General features: G+C 45.6%; 1 long non-coding RNA gene across 1 annotated transcript in view; it reads right to left on the bottom strand.

The window, feature by feature from the left end:
* Positions 1-11,929: 11,929 nt before the first annotated feature.
* LOC138580424 (uncharacterized) overlaps positions 11,930-17,462 on the bottom strand; it is a 273,817-nt gene continuing 268,284 nt past the window's right edge. The window contains exon 3 of the long non-coding RNA XR_011304251.1: positions 11,930-12,235. This is a non-coding gene — a long non-coding RNA (uncharacterized lncRNA). The remainder of the gene's footprint in view (positions 12,236-17,462) is intronic.

Raw genomic sequence — 17,462 nt, 5'->3', positions numbered from 1 at the left:
CAACCTCTGCTTTGTATCTTAGCATTCGCAGGCTTAGGGAATTTCCTCCTCTACATCCGTCATTGAGATTCCAGTTTATATTGCATATTTGGTAAGGGGCGGGGAGACTCTTTGTAGCATCAGTTATCCTTCTTCTTGACAGTCTGTAGCTAATGATTGTTCTTTAACCTATTGTGCAGCTGGGCGAAATAGAACACGCAGCTACTCCTTCACCTGAAAGCAAGAACACCCGGCTGGTTCCGTGAGAAGGAAGGCGTTTATCAACGCTCCCTAGCAGCTCAGCACAGGGTTTTTTCCACCTTGAGGGTTTCCCTGGGGTTCTGTTCGGGGGATAGCCTTCTGGTGCTTTCCACGGAGGGAGTTCCAGGTGAATCTTCTTTCTCGTCCGGGAACGGTGCCATCCACCCTTGCACCGGTCTCGACGAAGACAAGGTAGGAACGGCTGTCAGACTGAATCATCTGTCTATTGTTGGCACTGGAGGACTAATCAAGGTTGATTAAATACGTAATAGTTACAGTATTACAGTTAGTGATGCCCATAGAATCTATATATTTCTCTTAGGAGTGTATTCCTAAGATGGACCCCCAACAGCAGCAAGCCCAACAAATTCAGCAACTTATTGCTGCAGTTCAGTCATTGACAGCGGAAGTTCAGCAGCTGAAGCAGGAGAATGTTAGTCTCCGCCAACAACAGCAACAAGATACAGCTGCATTAAGACAGCAACAGATGCAACTTCAGCAGGGTAACCACACCCCCCACTGTTCGGAAATACCACCTGGTCCCCTACCAGGGGGGAAATTTGATGGGAACCCTCAAAAGGTAAAGGAGTTTTTAGACTCCTGTTCCATTCAATTTGCTTTTAAAGGAGCTTACTTTCATACAGATCGGGATAAGGTGGGGTATATGATTTCCCGAGTGACGGGGCCTGCGTTAGCCTGGGCCACTCCTTTGGTAACCACAACTAATCCAATTCTGGATTCTTACACCGCATTTTGCAATAGCATAAAGAGTATGTTCTTCTCGGCAGGAACTTACAGTTGCTGCACAAGAACATTTACTAGATCTCAAACAGGGGAATCAAGATATTCTGTCCTACATTACTCGTTTCAAACAAATGTTAGGAGAGACAAGATGGTCAGATGAAGCATTAACCACAATATTTCACCGAGGATTCTCCGAGGGCCTCAAAGATGAGTTGTCTCGAGTACCTCGGCCACAGACGGTGGCTGAATCTATAGCATTGGTGTTACAAATAGATTACCGCCTTAAAGAAAGACAACAAGAAAGGAAGAAGGGACGGACCTATAGACCTTCCTTGGAGAGAGCTTCATCATCAAAACCCTCGTCTTCAGACGAAGAACCTATGCAACTAGGAACTGCCTCCAGGGGTCCCTTATCACCAGAGGAACGGTCTCGCCGACGTACTCTGGGACTATGTATTTATTGTGGGGCAAACACACACGCGGTACAAGATTGCCCCATTGCTCCCCTCAGGAAGTCGGGAAAAGCCAGCGCCCGGCCGTAAGAGGAACTACGGCCCGGGAACCAGTGGTGCACACCAGTTCCTCATCAAATGTTTTGTTACCTCCAGTAACTATATCCTCAGGTGTCTCAGACACCGGCATGATCGTTTTGAAGGTCTCCTTAAGATTTGGCAATAAGGAAGTGCAAAATATCCAGGCCCTTATAGATTGTGGGGCCGTGGGAAAATTTGTGGACGATTTTTGGGCTCAGGAACAAGGGATTCCTAGATCTGCCAAAAAAGAGACTATCCCAGTTGAAAGTGTGGACAGTAGTCCATTAGTCTTAGGGCCTATCAAGGATCAGACCAATCTAATTGAAATTGTTATTTCGTCCCATTCCCAGATACTCATGTTGGATATTATCAGAGCTGCCCATTACCCAGTTATTCTTGGGTTACTGTGGTTAAGAAGACACAACGCATTTATTAACTGGTCGGCTGAATCCTTTTTCTTGGGATCTGAGTTTTGTTTAGAACATTGTATCCAGACTCATTCAGCCGTTCCCACTGGGAAGGTCTCCTCTGAGCCGACACAGACAAATGTTCTCGTCCTTAATCAAGTAGCAGGTTTACCAGAGGAGTATCAAGAACTCCAACCTGTATTTACCTCGTCAGACTACTCTGAACTACCACCCCATCGGAGAGATGATTGCGTCATCGAGCTGATTCCTGACCAACCGTTCCCTTTTGGCAGAATGTACATCCTTTCAGCTTCTGAAAAGGAAGCTCTTGGGAACATTTGCAGGCGAACCTCAAGAATGGTTTAATCACGGAATCCACCTCACCTGCTGCAGCCTTGCTGTTTTTCATTCCTAAGAAAAATACCAAGGAATTACGTCCTTGCATTGATTACCGAGGTCTCAATAAAATTACAGTCCCTGACAAGTACCCCATGCCATTAATACCTGATATTTTGGAAGCAGTTAAAGGTGCCAAGGTGTGTACGAAGTTAGATCTAAAAGGGGCTTATCATCTCATCCGCAAAAGACCTGGTGATAAGTGGAAAACCGCATTTCGTACACCATTTGTCATTATCAGTACCAGGTTATGCCCTTCGGTTTGTCAAACACACCTGCTATATTCCAAAGATTTATGGACCATCTATTTGCCGATATTCTTCTTCATTATGTCATCGTTTATTTAGATGATATTCTCATATTTTCTAAATCTCTGCCGGAACATCAGAGGCATGTCAGAGAAGTACTTTCTAGATTACAACATAACCATTTGTTTTGCAAGATCGACAAATTTGAATTTTATCAGTCACAGGTGTCCTATTTGGGGTACATCTTATCTCACACAGCGATTGCTATGGACTCTTCAAAAATCTCTGCCATTAAAGAATGGCCTGCTCCAACCACCGTGAAAGAGATACAATGATTTATTGGATTCGCTAAATTTTACCGGAGAATCATACCCCACTTTTCCACTTTAACGTACCCTCTTACTACTCTTCTAAAGAAGGGAGTTCCTTTTCTATGGTTGGACATAGCTCAAGGAGCATTCGAAGAATTGAAGAGAAGATTTACATCTGCTCCGGTATTAATGAATTCAGATCAAAATAATTCCTTCATAGTGGAAACAGACGCTTCCCATTACACTCTGGGAGCAGTATTACTTCAGAAAGATTCAAATGATGAAGAACGTCCGATTGCATATCTATCCAAGACGTTATCTCCTGCGGAATTAAACTATTCAGTCTTGGAAAAGGAACTATTGGCTATAAAACGAGCTTTTGAAGAGTGGAGGCATTTACTACTAGGGGCCAAACAGATGATTGAGGTCAGAACTGACCATCATAATTTGAGAGCTCTTCAATATGCTCTGACCTGTAACAGTAGACAGGCCCGTTGGGCCATTTTTTCTCTCCATTCAGAATTAATTTTAACTTAATTCCAGGAACCAATAATTTACGGGCAGATGCTCTCTCACGGAAAGAGATTTTACCTCAAAAACAGTTTCGATCTGAATCGAATTTCCTCAGATTCAAGTAATCCAAGTGATCATTAAGGATCTCTTAACTCGGATACAGGAACAAACCAAACGGATGACAAGGGAACAAAGAGAAGAACTCACTTCTTGGAAGATGGTTAAGGAAGAAGATGTTACTATTTAGGGCATCAGATCTTCCTCCCAACAGAATGCTTACGAAGGGAAATCCTCACATTATGTCATGATGCTAAGGTAGCTGGACACCAAAGGAGGAAAACTACTCAAGAGCTGGTAGCCCGATATTTTTGGTGGCCATCCTGGAAAAAAGACATCATAAAATATGTGAATTCTTGTCCTCATTCTCTACAGATAAAGACCTTACGGAATGCACCGGTGGGTAAATTAGTCCAATTGTCTCTACCTTCTCGACTCTGGCAAATGATCTCCATGGACTTAATTGTAGATTTACCACCTTCCGGAGGATGTTCTACAAAAATGGTTACCATAGACTACTTTTCAAAATTGGCACATTTTATTCCCTTGCGCAAACTTCCATCAGCCTCAGAAATGGCAAGAGTGTTCATTGAGAGAATATTTTCACTCCATGGTCTCCCCAAGAAGATAGTGTCTGACCGAGGGTCCCAGTACACTTCAAAGTATTGGAAGCAAGTGTGCCTTAAATTGGGCATTTCAAGAGCGATGAGTTCAGGGTACCATCCACAAACAAATGGTCAGAATGAACGTTTAAATCAGACCCTTGAAGGATATTTGAGGACTTATATATCGGCTACTCAGGATGACTTGAAGGAATTATTACCCATCGCAGAGTATGCGTATAACAATTCTTTTTACTCTTCAATCAGGATTAGTCCATTCTTTGTACTAATGGATTTCACCCGGTTTCCTTTCCAGTTTCCAGTCATTCCACTTCACAATTTCCTGATGTGGAGCACCTTGTCAATCAGCTGAGCAAGTATCATACTGAAGCTCGGAAGACGCTTCAAGAATCCCAAGTGCGGGTCAAGAAATATGCTGATCGCCATCGTTTGTTCTCACCGGATATTAAGACAAGTGATTATGTATGGTTGTCTGCAAGATTTTTACCTAAGCATCTGGTACCATCAAAATTGTCACCTCGATATTTTGGAGCCTTTCGTGTCCTTTCCAAGATTGGACAAGCAGCCTTTTGTTTACGTCTTCCTACATCCTGGTCACGGATACATACAGTTTTTCACATTTTACAATTAAAACCGGACAGCAGAAGTAAATTTCATCCTAAAACCACTGTCAATCCTCCTCCTCTACTAACATCCACTGGTCCTGAATTTGAAGTAGCGAAGATCTGTGATTCACGACTTCATTACGGGAAGCTTCAGTATCTGATAGATTGGAAAGGGTATTCCCCAGCAGAGAGATCATGGGAAAGAGCGGAAGATATTCATGCTCCGCGACTGGTTCGGTCATTTCATAAATGTCATCCCGACAAACCTGGGGGGGTTCTCCCAAGAAAGGGGCAAACTGTAATGGTTTCCACCCTTACACCTCAGAATGTGCATGGCAAACGGGACTTTACTAGGTCTATGGCAGTTCAGGCAGATCCTGACATTGCCGGTCTTGTGGTTAATGCGTCCTCTACGCATCTACCGGAAGGAGTGCGTCGAACGGAAACCGCCGACACGCCCCCAGTGAGCAACGTAGACATGGTAAAAGAGGAGAACGCAGACTGCACATCGCGTCACTACTCTGCTAGAGACTACGAGACGCTCCGTGAGTACGCATCAGGGCTAATCCGAAGGTTTCATTCTGGTGTTGATCTGTTTAGGATTCTGTCAGCCTTTGTAAACTTACACACCTTTCTTTACTGCCTTATTCAAGGACAAGGACTTGCTTCGGTGGACGCGTGCGATCTGCCCTCCATTCTATTCCATCAGCTTCTGTTTTCAGCTCCGGTTTTCTGCATACCGGTAGGCACGCCTTTAGGGGCATACTCGTTAGTCTTATCTACCTCCACTGTGGGTGAGACAGTATTCGATTCCTGTTTTCTTCCTCGTCCTCTAGGCACAGCAATTGTCACAGGAATCGCATTTACCAGCTCCGGGACTACCATTCCCAGAATCCTTTTCCATACTCAATTCACACTCCTTCTCTTTCATACAAGGAGGCGCGGCTTCTTCTCCGTGCAGGTGGATAGGCTTTCTTTCTCATTTTGCTCGAAAGCATAGAGCATTCTGTTATCAACCTATTTTACAACCTCTGCTTTGTATTTTAGCATTCGCAGGCTTAGGGAGTTTCCTCCTCTACATCCGTCATTGAGATTCCAGTTCATATTGCATATTTGGTAAGGGGCGGGGAGACTCTTTGTAGCATCAGTTATCCTTCTTCTTGACAGTCTGTATCTAATGATTGTTCTTTAACCTATTGTGCAGCTGGGCGAAATAGAACACGCAGCTACTCCTTCACCTGAAAACAAGAACACCCGGCTGGTTCCGTGAGAAGGAAGGCATTTATCAACGCTCCCTAGCAGCTCAGCACAGGGTTTTTCCCCTTTGAGGGTTTCCCTGGGGTTCTCTTCGGGGGATAGCCTTCTGGTGCTTTCCGCGCAGGGAGTTCCAGGTGAATCTTCTTTCTCGTCCGGGAACGGTGCCATCCACCCTTGCACCAGTCTCGACGAAGACAAGGTAGGAACTGCTGTCAGACTGAATTATCTGTATATTGTTGGCACTCGAGAACTAATCAAGGTTGATTGAATACGTAATAGTTACAGTATTACAACCAGGTCCATAAGCGGCTGAGGACTCCATCACTGGAACACAAGCCACTGCAAGCATTTTTAGGCCTTGTGGACCAGCAGTTTGGGCAGGGCTGCTCACATTAGTGCAGGGAGGCCAAGGCTGATTTGCAAACAAGGGTATGGGAGCCTGACCAAAGCAATGCCAGTGGTTATGGTTGATTCAGTGACTTACATCCATCACATTGATGGCCCTTACAAATTGCATCCAAAGTATATATTCTGCTGCATGAACTACTTGGTTACAAGTGAAACAATAAGGTTGGTAGTAAAAACAATTCTGGAGGGTAGAGTGTATTAAAACCAAAGTGATTTGATATAAGGCTTTGACTTTGAGTATTAGGTGTAAGCCAGACGATTGTATGGACCAGAGATAGGATGGAGAAAGGATTTTAGGAGGGACACACATTCTATGGATGTGTTTGGTTGTTTACCCATCCATTGCCATGATTATCCCTATGGTAGTCCCACCAACTACCTGCCCCAGCCCTGCTGAAGCATACCCTCTTGGGTACTCTTTGAGCTAGCTCTGTCACAAAGTAACATCAAACTGCGTGCTGTATTGGACCTGCTAGTGTTATATCTAAGCATTCTTTTGCGTGTTTAATGACTTAATTGCCTCTGTAAATGAACTCCCGTAGTAGTAATAAAATATTTCTTTACAATGTGTGTTTTCAGCCAGTAGATTTAAAAGCAACATGGGTGTCCTCGTATCTGATTTTTGTACTAGAATCCTAAAACAAGCAATGGCAAAGTCAGCTGTTTTGAGATGTGTATAAGTATTACACAGGCATTTGCCAGACAATTATATCCTATGCCTAGGTACTCGCACCATTTTCTAGATGTTCCCACCTTATTGCCAGGTGGTACCCTTTTGGTAGTGCCTGCCAAATGCCTTTCCCATGTGTATTCCAAAGCCTAAGCTTTTGGCTGTGCCAATGCATGTTGCTTTCAGTTTGTCTCCCTATGTGAAGGCAGATATGCCCATATGTGGGTGCCCAGTTTGCAATGCCTAGGGAATCAAACTGCACCTCGCTGAGTTGGTACAACAAGAACCTACCTGAACATATCAAGGCTAGGATGACAACTATGGACCAACTTCAGATCTTCGTCTGATGCATAATAACCAGTGTGGTCCTAACCTAAATAGTATGTATCTTTGTCTGTGTGGAAGCCTACCTTGCATGGCCAGAAAGTTTCATGAAATGAACAGATGACCACTGCCTTGATATCATCATACTATTGGCGTAATCAATAACAATGTTTGTATACAAACAGGATAGCTCATGCCTATTGTGGGTCTTGTATGAATAATATGATATAACTCAAGGGTGTTTAGTCAGTGCCAGAAATTGAAGTTATTTACTGTGGGATGCCACCAGTGACTGGACCATTGGACAAATGCCCATGGGCACCCTTGCTATGTCTTTCTCCTCTCAAAGTCAGCCATGGTTGCATAGGCTGTCCCAGTGAGGCCTTGTCTTATTAACATGTCTCAGCAACAGATTATTTAAAACAGGAGGTGATTAGTGATGGGAAAAGGTGTTTTGTTCTTTAAATTATATAAGCTTTTAATAAGCTATTTAAGTGTGATTGTTGGGCGATTGGAAATTATAGGGGTACAGAACAAGCTGTGTCAAACAATGGCTTTGGTATACATTTCATTCCACTTTGTATCTGTATGAGATTTGTTGCAAGTTCTCATTAATTTGCATTCTGGAGCTTGTAGACTGCCATTCAGGATGGGGAAAATAAATCTACTATCAAATCATTTTACCACCACTTTTTCCACGTGGTAGGACATGGGAAATTACCACCTATGATTGTAGCTTTATTGGTAAAAGCAAGCGTATTCCAAATCGCTAATTGTGGGAGAGATTAACATCTTTTCGGCCATGTAGTGTAAAATTGAAGAGAAAAGGTGATTTTGCCTATGTTTTGCTATTTACGTTTCCAGTATTTTGTGGAAGCAATTCAAATTGCCTGCAAAGGTCCTTTTGCAAAGAAGTGCAAACAGAAGTGGTCCCCTTTGCGCAATTTAGGATTCAAAACAAAATTATCCCAATACTCTGATTTATCAACCCGTTTCTACAATGATGTACACATTGTCGGATTGCTTTATCATGTGACTTGTGCATTTTGAAAGTAATCTGTATACAATTGAATATCATTTTTGTATTGTTTATGGTTTATTGCAAACATTTACAAAAGAAGTTAGCGAAGTAAGAAAAAGAAACTAAATTAATGAAAAAGAAAAGGAAAGAGAAACATCGAAATACAGAAACTTAATAATAAACAGCATTTCATTTTTATGGCTTACGTTCATTGGTATAAAAGTATACAATTCATAAAAATAACATTTGTTTTCCTATAAATCATTCCTATTACTTACAGTTTTTTTATATATACAGAGTAGCAACTATGGTAAGCGCGGTATAAGTATCATTTACAATTCTGTACAAAAAGTGACTTGTGTGCAAAGACTCAACATTTTATTATTTTAGGTATTTAAAACCAAACTTGTAAACATATGTGTGCCAACTTGAGCTTGAAAGATGTGTGATCAAGTACCCACATTTTAGGCTGGGTTCCAAGTCTGGCTTTACCACTTAACCAAAATGTGTAATCCTGGGCAAATCATTTAATTTCACTGTGTATTTCCTGCCAAAATTAGGAGCCCCTAGAAGTGGTCCAGTTTGCATTATGAGCTATTCAAAAAAGCCAGAGTCAGTCACATACGCATCATTGTTTAGAAAAAATAAGACCACATTTATTGAACGAAATTGTGATATTCAATAGCAAAGCAAAGTAAACATGTCAAATAAGAAGTCATCATGGACAATTGCATATTATAAACAGTATGTAAACAGTATATACCAGACAATGATGTACAGGGGGTGGAAGAGGAACAGTGGCCCTTCCTCCCTGCCACATCCAACCAGGAGCAATACCAGGAGGCCGTAAACCCCTCAAACTGCTCTGTCTACCGCCTGATCTCACTCTGTCCTGTATGCTAGCACTCCTACACACCCTCAACTCAATTAAAATGTTCTGCAAAACTGCAATAAAAAAATACAATTTTGTGCTTCAAAAAGTCATTTTGTAAGAAACAAAAATATCCTATTCCTTGCTTCAATATTTATTAAGGAGGAGGTGGGCTGTCTTTCACAATACAGTTGTGGGGCCACAATCAACTCCTCCATGGCCTGCTGGGAGTAGCCACAGTATTCAGGGAAGTATTGTTGAGCGCACACCATCTTAGATGGAATAAGGACTGTGGGCCTCATTGCTAAGCCCCAGCGGCGGAGGTGGCATCTTCCTCAATTCTCCCCAGCCAGGCCAAGAAGACATGGTAGAGGTAGGGTGAGGTATGGAGTGCTGTTAAATGGGTATGGTGGTCAGGGGGAGCTGATGGAAGGTGACAGGGGGTGAAAGGTGAAGGAGGAGTGGAAAGAATTGAAAGGGCAGAGCAGATGGGAAAGGAGGATAGGTAGATTGATATTGCCAAACTATTTTTTTCTGCTTCTCTTTCGCTCTGTACTGTTTTTGATATCTCAATTATAGCATTATGTTGAAAAAAGGTACAAAACATTTGTTTTAGGGCATGATTAATTTGGATTAATCTCTCAGATCCTTGTTAAGGGTTCTGCCGTGTACAGCTTTCATTGTTAATGCTTTGTCAATAGTTTTTCTTATGCGGATGGGGAAGCGAATGGAAGATGTAATGAGTAGCAAATGGAAGGTCAAAGTAGTGAGGGAGCTTATGGAAGGAAACAGAGGAGCCAATGGAAGAAGAGAGCATAAGACTGTGGAAGGGGTACTGGAGAGCCTGTGATTTAGGACGTAATGAGCAGGTGGCAGGCGAGAACACATTTCCCATTTCCCATTTGAACAAATTGAGTGAACCTAGGAAAATCATCTTATGCCTGAAAAACCTGGTGAGGTGAACAGGCTGTATCCAGCCAGAGTCCTATACCTAAACACACAGCTGCAATAGTAGAAAAAGACAACTTAAAAAACATGTAACATTTGTTGCACTTGTGACAGCCATTAACTACTCCCACCATAAGCTCCACACCAGCCCCTCCTACCCAGGACCATCTGTCAGCCTTGCCCAAGAATCCCTTTGCCTTAAATGTGGTACAAATTGCAATTCTAACAAGCATATTAGACATTAGAAGCCTTGTGGGTAAATGTGTCAAGCCTGGTACTAAAAACCTGGGTTTGAATCCAGGCGCCTGCACCATATAAAGCAGTCTAACAGATTAAACTAATTTAAGGGTGCATATGGATTTTCCAAGATTCGGGAACACATTTTTTGACGGATCACGGACTGAGAAATCGGGCTTAACGCCAGCACTTTTTTAGGGTACTCCTACACCCACACACAATTGAAGTTGGGCTCCCCTCATCACAAACCTCGCCCACCCAGATACAAATTCCTAGAGCCGGGCCTGGGTCCCAATAAAGATAAAACCACTATAGAAATAACAGTCTTCATTTTAAAGCCTCCATGACCCACGCTGATGTGTCGTGGCTACGCAGAAAGGTACCTTAATGCTTGTTCCACAACACCTACATCACCCATGTGATCCTGTACAAGAGTCTGGCCACAAAACCTTAGAAGGAAACACTTACCTGTAACCTTCTATATCCCTGTGTCGGCTTTCTGCAGAAGTAGGTGTATTTCCTGTCTGGTGAGAATATTCTATGTGACTGCTGTAAATAAACTTTCAGTTTTGTTAGTCAAGCGGGATGTGTTGACTTGGATATCTTTGAGTGTCGTTCCGAGTATTTGGTGTTCGCTGCTGTGCCATTACTGCAGTAATCCATAGGTGGTCATGTGGCCAGAGAGGGACCCTTCTTCCAACTATATGCACCAGCAGTGTCGCTAGAAAATCCAACTCGGAAGGGGCCTCTTGGGCTTCTATCAGTGAACCAGGGTGAACTCCCCACAGCCCTCCATGCCCAGAATCAGCATGCTCAGACCCCGGCTGCTCTCTTCACGCCAAGTCTGCCAACACCTGGCGACTCTCTCAGATCCTGTTGCAACACTTTAGGGTGGTGGATGGAAACGTTTTGAATTAATCATAATGCAGGCTTTCTCTTTTCCATTTGTATTCCTTTTTTAACATAAATACAGATGGAAATTAATATGCTTTCTGTCTACGTGAATGTATAAAATTGAAAAACAGGTCTTTCTGCTTAGTTCCCTGCGCTATAAATCATGCATTGCAGGCAAATTGAATTGCACACCAGCAGCATGGAGAGTGTAAACTAAATATGAAAGATAGTATTCAAGTTAAGATAGTATTCAAGTTATTCAAATTGCTGACAACATAAATCGTAGGCAGGGCAGCATGGAGAGTGTAAACTAAATATGAAAGATAGTATTCAAGTTAAGATAGTATTCAAGTTATTCAAATTGCTGACAACATAAATCGTAGGCAGGGCTCAAGTCGAGGAACCACGCGGGTGGATGACATCCGCCCACCTTTTTGAGAGGGCGGATGCTGTCCCCTGTGTTTTTAAGGAATTTAAAAAATAAACATGTTATACACATAGCGGGGCGATCCCCCTATTGACCGCCACCCCCCTTTTGTGGACACAGCATGTCAAATGTTATCTTACATAATAACCACAGACAACCTTGTAAAGTATTTGGAAACACAAGGCCACAGTTTATTTGGAGCAACATAAAATGGGTCGGTCCTAGCCACATCTAAAGTAATATACATTTCCAGGATGACCCATGTCATTTCCTGTTAGCACTTGGGCATAAGCGGACATATGCTTCTGGTTCAGACTGCCAGTTAGTAAATATTCTCGGGACCACTGACATCAGATGCTGCAGCCTCAACTACCTTGGAGGGGAGTCAGTGCCCGTCAATTGGATTTGGCTCGAGCCCGGCCATTCCTGAACTGCTCATGGCCGAAGCCGCAGCGTCAAAACTCATCTCTGGCTAGGACCGCCCCGACACTCTGTCTGCGACTGAAAAAGACAATCAGATACTGCTGAAACACCTAACAATAATAACAAAATACTCAATATATCTGGACAAATTATTAACCTAATGATGACAGAAAGAATTGATGTACATCCCTTGGTCATGCGAGCGCCTCACCAAGCCACTGAACTGCTTGAAGGATTGCATCCCTTAATATTAAAACAGCCTCAATTTTACAATTCCAAACTATGCTACCCAAGAAGGGTGAAGGAGGGTGGGGATCACAAGGTGGGGAGGCTGCTGAACAAAAGACTGCCCCCGCCTTATAAGCATCCCCCAAGCACCTGCGGCTTGATGTCAGGCCCTGGGGGGGGCGCCTCTTCCGCCTCGAAGGGAAGGAAGACTAGAATAGGACCAACCCCCGGAGAGGGGTGGCCAAAGGGGCAGGCCGCTATATAGGCTGTCCCTCTAGCGCCCCCTATGGGGGCCGGTCAGCCTCTCACTTTAAGTGTACGGGGCTCGAACCTGGGTCGTGCACTTGAAAAGTGAAACACTTAGCCACAAGAGCAGATGAGCTCTGTAGCAAAATGGCATTGACTGTCTCCAATGTTCACTTCTTGTGACGTCACTTGTTGCTTGCGTGTGTGTTTCATTAAATGCATGCTTTTCATTTGAATAAATGCAGCAAAATACTGATAGTAAATTATCTTTTAACATTACAAAAAATAAATATGGATAAATACAGACGGAAATGACGGGGGAATAAACACCATAAAACCAGGAGTCTTAATCATAATGATTGCCTATTTCACTGGGCAGCCTCGCATTTCTTGTTTTATAGGATGCTGTACCATGCCATAAGCAAGAAAATCATATGCAAATCAGCCTTGGTCCCACCTCAAAAAGGGCCGTGCAGCCCAGATTGCTACATCACAAGCATTTTTCACACGATCACAAGAAAACCCAGGCATGTTTGCCTTCTTGGGTGTTATCAGTGAAGCGTAGCTTGGGATGCTTGGAAAAACAGGCTTGGGACGCCCTCCTGGGCAAACCCGTGCCACTTAAGGTGACTTGTGTACCACTGAGAAGTGATATATGGGAAAAGCTTTGAATTCATCATAACAACTGTCAATTTATCTGGGTAGTCTTTCATGTCATCCTTGTTCAGCCTGCTGTTCCAGTACATGCTCCCTACATACCTAAGCTGTTAGCACATTATCCGTCCCCTCCATGCCCAACGCCAGCACACTGTGACCCTTGCTGCTCATGGCACACCCACTATCAACACACCCTACAGCTTATCACTACCAGGCCCCTGGTCTATACCTAGTGTTAGCACTTGGTAACTTTGACTATCAGCAGTGGCACCGCCAGGAATCAAATTTAGGAGGGCCACAGAGGGGGCCAAAGACAAAAGTAGGGGGGCCACAGAAAAAAGTGGGGGGCCACCTATGAAAGGTGTAATATGTGACATCACAAGCACTCCTGCAGAGAAGCTTTTGTGCACACCAACTACCCACATCCCACTGCACCTTCCCTCCCATCAAAATGCAGACACAAGAAATCATTCAGTGACTAATGGCCCATCATTGGCAGTTTCGTGGCTACATTCTGATGGGAGGGGCTGCAAGCTGCTCTGCACACTATGGAATTCGCTGTGCAGAAGCCGGGCAGGAACACCTGAGAAGTGGCGCATGCTCATGTTCAGACGGATGCCAGAATACCAAGATCACTGATAGCTTTGAGTCAAAAGGAGAGTATTTGCCGCGTGTGTTCTGCAGACATTTGCCTTAGTGAGTGTCACAAATAACACCGCGAACAGAGAACACAGTCACTGCTCGCCTTAGGTAGGGGGGGCACACATTGGGACATGGTGACCAGTGGGGGCACAACATTGGGACACGGGGACCAGTGGGGGCACAACATTGGGACACAGGGACCAGTGGGGACACACATTGTGGCACGGGGACCAGTGGGGGCACACATTGTGACACAAGGACCAGTGGGGCACACATCGTGACACAGGGACCAGTGGGGGCACACAGTGTGAAACAGGGACCAGTGGGGCAGGGGACCAGTGGGGGCACACACTGGGACACGGGGACCAGTGGGGCACACATTGGGACACGGGGACCACTGGGGGCACACATTGGGACACAGTGGGGGCACACATTGGGACACAGGGACCAGTGGGGGCACACATTGGGACACAGTGGGGCACGGGGACCAGTGGGGGCACACATCGTGGCACGGGGACCATTGGGGGCACACATTGTGGCATGGGGACCAGTGGGGGCACACATTGAGACACAGGGACCAGTGGGGGCACAACAGTGGGACACAGGGACCAGTGGGGGCACACATTGGGACACAGTGGGGGCACAGTGGGGGCACACAGTGGGAAAAGGGGACCAGTGAAAACACACACTCTCATACTTTCATGCTGACACAAACACACACTTAGCACACGCACACGAGAGCAATCATGCATAATACGGCTCTGACAGGGAAAACACAAACAAAGGGGTCAAGGATTTAGAAGAACAAAGCATAATAAAATAAACATGGTACCTACCTTCTTTCTGATGAAGCGGTGCACCATGCACACAAACAAGCCCGAGCTGCAAAGAAATGTTTCTGTCAGAAACGCTGCAAGGAAAGCAGTGAAGTCTTCGAATCGCAGGGTCCAACACCGGGAAGCCAGGAACGCGGAAAGGACTGCAGCCGTCTGGAGCACAGGATACAGCCAGCAGCAAAGGTGGGCAGCCATCAGGAAAGGCGCCTTTTATGGCCCCAGCCCACCCCCACACGAAGTGGCTGAAAGTCAAGGGAGGGGGTGGGCTGGGAGCCTGCTCTGACTTCTGTAATGTCATGTAGTACTTGCGTACTACGTGACATTAGTCAGAAGAGGCAGCGCCAGCACCTGCTACGGCGCTGCCGAACTCTCTGCCCTCGGCAATCGCCGCCACAAACCCAGACATGTGAACCCCTCCAGCCAGGGGCAGGGACCGGGGCAATTGCGCCCCCGGGGCAATTGCGCCCTGGGCAGCTGCCCACCTCGCCCGGGCCAAGAAACGGGCCTGGGTGGCAGCAGTGGTGTTGAACTGCCCAAGAGTTCGCAATTTGGAATATTTTGGTGAATGCTGTTTTTTATTTTCCACACTTTAATTCTCTCTTCATCCGTCTACAGTAACCGCAAACAAGCATTGGCAATGCCAACCGTTTGGGCTTTTGTGCAGGCAGGGGAAAGGCACTTGCCAGGCACAGCCATAGTGGTATTAACTGGCCATTGATTGTAGCAGGTGCAAAATGGTGCAAGTACCAGGTCCTCAGAAGAGCAGTTTCCGTGCCTCTGGACACTCTAAAACAAACTGATGGTTGTGGAAGCACCCAGAAGATTCAGTGTGGAGGATCAGCTGAGCGATAGCCAGCTTCTCCAGGAATTTGCCCAGGAAAGGAGTGATAAGAAATTGGGCGGTAGTTTGCCAGAATGGAGGGGTCGACAGAGGGTTTCTTGAGCAGAGGGTGCACAAGGGAGTGCTTAAGAGCCATTGAGAAAACTCCAGTGGAAAAAGAGAGATTGTAGAGATCAGCCAAGGCGCGGGCGAGGGCGTCAATATCGTCCTTAATGGTTTTGGAGGGGCAGGGGCGACCTGTTTGGATGAGGCCTTCATGGACCGGATTTGTCCGGCGACCTCAGCGGATGAGACGGGTGAGAGGGAAGAGAGGGGAAGTGGTGGGGGGGCAAAAGAGGCTCCAGTGTAGGTGTATGTTGTGGTTTGGAAGGGAGGGAAGGATGTTTTTGGTTTTTGTGATGAAGTGTGCAGCCAGGGCCGAGCAAAGGTCCTGGTGGGTGTGACAGAAGAAGAGGCTGCTTCAGAATTGGTCAGTTCCTTACATACTGAAAAGGTTGGCAGTGTTGCTTGATACCACGGAGATGCAGGCTTGAATAAAGGCTCTTTTCTTGGTGCGGATGCAGAGTCGATATCACCTTTGAAGGAGGCAGCAGGCCAGTTTGTCAGAGGGTTCGCCCGACAAATTCCATTTCCGCTCACCTGTCCTACACTTGCGTTTTAGGGCTGCCAGATCGGAGTCGTACCAAGAGTTGCACGTTTTGGGAGACTTCAGATGGACCCTCATGACATGACATGACATTTTGTAAAGCTCAGTCAATATTATGTTACCACAGGTTGACAGAGCCTTTGAGCCACATATGGAAGTACTGTGGTTTAGGTGGACCTCGAGCGCTCGCTCCTGGGAAGCAAGTGGTAGAGCCACCCACACTGAGTGAGGACTGCAATCTGCTTTGGGGGCCGTAGGCTCCATGCTGGCCACTGCCCCCACAGTAGTTCCGCTCTCAGCCCCTGATGCTATGCGCCCCCAGCCATGGAGCCCCGGGGACGGCGCTGAGCCTGGCACTGGGCCTCGTCTCGCTGGCGGCGGCACTGCCATCTTCAGCAGTCACACCCCAGTCCCCCACCCACAATCTTGCTGAGATTTCTCGCAGGCACTGACTCTGGCTTTGTTGATTTGAACAGTCTGCTTGGGGCTTGATGTGGAACCCATTCTTGAGCCACCACATAGCCCTTCAATGCAGTTTTTCAGCATGTGTGTTCTGCAAGTAAGTAAGCACGTTTAACATGGGTTTGCGCACTGGTACATCTACTTACTTGGTTGGCAGTGTAGTCGGCACGGCACCTCTGTCCAGGGGTCCTCCTCACCTGTCCTGACTCCTGCATCGTGGTGGTCGCACTGCACTGCAGCATTCATACCATTGAGTTGACGATCGGATCGGTCAAGGGGGCACTTGTGGTGCTTGGTGGCGTACTAATGCACAATGCACAGGTGCCAGCGGCCACCACGCCCATTCACCCATCGTGACCCTGACCCAGCCCCAAGTCCCAACCTTCACTGCGCCACCTGGTCTGCTGCTGCAGCCAGCCTTACTGCAGACAGTAACTAACAACAGGACCTGTGCTATCACCAGGCAAGGCAGTAGTTTGGGGGTGTTAAAATAGCATTTTGCAGCTCTAACATTTCCAACATATAGGCAAGCGCCTCACCTTGCATAGTGATAGCAACGGCCATGCCAGGGCCTCTAATAGCAGTCCCTGAAAAAAGAGGTGTATGCTCGTTTCTTGGAAGGTAAGACATTATTAAGCATACGTGGGGTGTACTTTTTTTACTGACTCCTTCATTTTTTGAATAAGGAGTGTTTCAAATGAATGTTGAAAACCAGGAAAGTGGCAGTTTTTAAAACATGGAGACAAC

This window comes from Ambystoma mexicanum, chromosome 3p, assembly GCF_040938575.1.
Source record: "Ambystoma mexicanum isolate Mex_15411 chromosome 3p, UKY_AmexF1_1, whole genome shotgun sequence".
Taxonomy (NCBI): Eukaryota; Metazoa; Chordata; class Amphibia; order Caudata; family Ambystomatidae; genus Ambystoma; species Ambystoma mexicanum.
The sequence above is the reverse complement of the archived record's forward strand: the minus strand, read 5'-3'. Positions and strand labels throughout refer to the sequence as shown.